General features: G+C 43.1%; 1 protein-coding gene across 3 annotated transcripts in view; it reads right to left on the reverse strand.

Moving 5' to 3' along the window:
• Nucleotides 1-3,403, reverse strand: part of LOC128701083 (single insulin-like growth factor-binding domain protein-2) — a 28,845-nt gene extending 25,442 nt beyond the window's left edge. For all 3 annotated transcript variants that reach the window (XR_008408856.2, XM_053794642.2, XM_053794628.2), the window contains exon 1: nt 3,247-3,403. The gene's annotated coding sequence lies outside the window, so the exon portion shown is untranslated. The remainder of the gene's footprint in view (nt 1-3,246) is intronic.
• Between the last annotated feature and the right edge of the window lie 652 nt (nt 3,404-4,055).

Here is a 4,055-nt window from a genome sequence, read left to right on the forward strand (position 1 = left end):
TGAGTGAGCGCTGGTCTCAGAATCACGAAACATCAACATTGATTGTAATTTCTATTTCTCTTAACTTATCGTTCTCTTGATAAATTTCCTGAAGCCAAAACATCACACAGAACGTGTTCACTTTTTAAATCAGAACATTAATTGTTTAATAATAAATGGAACACATACAATATCTTCCTGCAGGTATTGTCAACAAACCAGGAAAAAATACAATCTACGGTAGGCTATGAAATTCTAATGTTTTCTGAGCGAGTGTCGTATCAAAGTGAACTGCAATTTAGGGTAGAGCTCCCTAACTACAAACGAAAGAACCAGGATTCAATTTCCGGCCGGTAAATAACGCATTGGAAAATCTCCTTACACCGGTGGAAGTGGCACAGTTGTAGGTAAAACTGCATGTATCCACCAACGAAGACGTTTATCAAAGAAACGTTTGGCCACAAGTGGTGTCTTCACCTACTGAAGAAAGAGTGATGGACTGTAGAAGCCACTGGTGGCGATATGTTTCACAAATAAATATTCTGAGCAGTGAAACATTTGCCGTACGTCTGCTGGCCCTGCTGCCTTCTTCATCTAACAGTATAATGCTGCAGCAGCATGGTAGTTGACCGTTGTGGCTGCCATCCTGAAGATGGCAGAAGAGAATTAGATTGAGCTGGAAGTTGTTAAAGAAAAGTGTATCATCATCCATAAACTGGTTTGTGGCAACAGTGATCCGGACACCTAGCTTGTGACAGCACTGCAGCAACAGTGATCTGAACACCTGGCTTGTGACAGCACAGCAACAACAGTGACCCGGACACTTGGCTTGTGACAGCACTGCAGCAACAGTGGCCTAGACACCTGGCTTGTGACAGCACTGCAGCGACAGTGACCCAGACACCTGGCTTGTAACAGTACTGCAGCAACAGTGATCTGAACACCTGGCTTGTGACAGCACAGCAACAACAGTGACCCGGACACTTGGCTTGTGACAGCACTGCAGCAACAGTGACCCGGACTCCTGGTTCGTGACAGCACTGCAGCAACAGTGATCTGAACACCTGGCTTGTGACAACACTGCAGCGACAGTGACCCAGACACCTGGCTTGTGACAGCACTGCAACAACAGTGACCCGGACACTTGGCTTGTGACAGCACTGCAACAACAGTGACCCGGACACTTGGCTTGTGACAGCACTGCAACAACAGTGACCCGGACACTTGGCTTGTGACAGCACTGCAACAACAGTGACCCGGACACTTGGCTTGTGACAGCACTGCAACAACAGTGACCCGGACACTTGGCTTGTGACAGCACTGCAACAACAGTGACCCGGACACTTGGCTTGTGACAGCACTGCAACAACAGTGATCCGGACACTTGGCTTGTGACAGCACTGCAGCAACAAGACCTGGATGCCTCCTGCTTGCTGTTTCACCTTCCTGTCTGTGGAAAGCGCCGACTCCTGTCACTGACGTCCAGGAACCGGTTCCGGAAGACTTCCTTGAGTGTTGGATCCAAAACCTAGCATGAACCAGGACTGTCTCGGCGGTCGCTGCTGTAACCTTACGCTAGTGCGAGTTACATCAGTGATGTTACTTTAGTGGGCGTTACATCAGGAATGTTACGTTACTTGGAGTTACATTAGGAATATTACGTTACTTGGAGTTACATCAGTAATGTTACGTTAGTGGGAGTTACATCAGGAATGTTACGTTACTTGAAGTTACATCAGTGATGTTACGTTAGTGGGAGTTACATCAGGAATGTTACGTTACTTGGAGTTACATCAGTAATGTTACGTTAGTGGGCGTTACATCAGGAATGTTACGTTACTTGGAGTTACATCAGTAATGTTACGTTAGTGGGAGTTACATCAGGAATGTTACGTTAGTGGGAGTTACATCAGGAATGTCACGTTAGTGGGAGTTACATCAGGAATGTTACGTTACTGGGAGTTACATAAGGATGTTACGTTAATGGGAGTTACATCAGGAATGTTACGTAACTGGGAGTTACATCACGAATGTTACGTTAGTGGGAGTTACATCAGGAATGTTGCGTTACTGGGAGTTACATCAGGAATGTTACGTTACTGGAGTTACATAAGGATGTTACGTTAATGGGAGTTACATCAGAAATGTTACTTTACTGGGAGTTGCATCAGGAATGTTACTTTACTGGGAGTTACATCAAGAATGTTACGTTACTGGGAGTTACATAAGAATTGTTACGTTACTGGGAGTTACATCAGGAATGTTACATTAGTGGGAGAGATCAGGAATGTTACTTTACTGGGAGTTACATCAGGAATGTTACTTTACTGGGAGTTGCATCAGGAATGTTACGTTACTGGGAGTTACATAAGAATTGTTACGTTACTGGGAGTTACATCAGGAATGTTACATTAGTGGGAGACATCAGGAATGTTACTTTACTGGGAGTTACATCATGAATGTTACATTAGTGGGAGACATCAGGAATGTTACGTTACTGGGAGTTACATCAGGAATGTTACGTTACTGGGAGTTACATCAGGAATGTTACGTTACTGGGAGTTACATCATGAATGTTACATTAGTGGGAGACGTCAGGAATGTTACTTTACTGGGAGTTACATCAGGAATGTTACATTAGTGGGAGACATCAGGAATGTTACATTACTGGGAGTTACATCAAGAATGTTAGGAATGTTACCTTGAGTATTCTTGACGGTTGCGGACTATTCTTATTACTTGTTTTGTGTTCATTGTAGTGTTTTTTAGTGTAAGCATGTGATGGAGTAAGGGTGTGAGTGTGTGTAAGAGTGTGAGGGTGTCAGAAGGGCAGGATGTGAATGAGAGCAGTGTGAGTGTGAAGGTGTGTGAGAAAGCAGGATGGGATAGTGAGGGTGTGAGTGTAAAATTATGTGTTAGAGGCAGGGTGTATATGAGAGGGTGCGTGAGAGGGCAAGGCGAGTGTGAGAATAAGATCAGGGTGTGAGTGAGTAAATGTGAAGTTGTGGGTAGTGTGTGAGTGAGGATGTGAGTGTGAGGGCAGAGTGTGTGAATGAAATAAGATAACAACTAAACAATAACATACCTGACGAACACAAACATTCTCTCTCCTGATGCTACTTCCCTCACTCCCCACCAAGTATACTTTCTAACATATATTTCCCTCCGTAGAGCCCCTAAACATACCGAAAATACAGAGTAAACTATAATAGCAAAGAATAAGCAATTCAAACTTAATGACAAAACTTAATACCATCACAAACTTACCTGAGACGAGATATACAGAGGAGGCACCCTTGTTGAACACTGGGAAACTTGTCTAGTGCCTCGCCCAGTCACTGGGTACCTTATGTCAACTCAGCCAACACCAACCTCACCTCTTTCTTTACTGATATATATTTTTAGTCGGTTTCCTTGATAATGTCTGTTGAATCCACTCATCTTGTACAAAACTAGAGGCATTGTTTCGGTGTTTCGTTGTATGTTTGGGAAGAAGTACATAATGATTAATGTTAAAAACTCGTTGTTATATGACTAGCTAGCCAACCTGAAGTAATGTTGCCATCTCAGTGATTTGTTCACGTGTTAATACTCAGTGTTTAGATATAATGTTTGTTTTAATCTCCATAAGTAAGCCTTCTAATTTGGTGTTGGTTAATACCCGTGAGAGAAGGAGTGGCATCGCCAGTGTCAGGTGTGGAGCCAAAACCTGGTCACTCAGCATCTTCCTCAGTCATGACTAAATATTATTGTCTCAACCCATTCACAATGTAAAGTAAACAAACATTTTTTACGAACCAAATTATCAAAATGCTCTTGAATTACTTATTTGTTCACCTGTGGTATGTGAATGCAAGAAACACACTTCAACCATATTAATTTTTACAAGAATTTAATTGATAGCACCAATGATAATGGAATGTGTTGTGCAATAATGAGAGGATTCGAACGAGAGAGAGGAGAGCAGGGAAGGCTGTACATATCTGGGTTGTACTGCGACTCCCCTCAAGGAAGGTTCCTTGATGTTGGTGAGGGGCTCTTGATTTAGGGAATTGGATCTGTGCTCCAGTTCCCCG

This window comes from Cherax quadricarinatus, chromosome 20, assembly GCF_038502225.1.
Source record: "Cherax quadricarinatus isolate ZL_2023a chromosome 20, ASM3850222v1, whole genome shotgun sequence".
Classification (NCBI taxonomy): Eukaryota; Metazoa; Arthropoda; class Malacostraca; order Decapoda; family Parastacidae; genus Cherax; species Cherax quadricarinatus.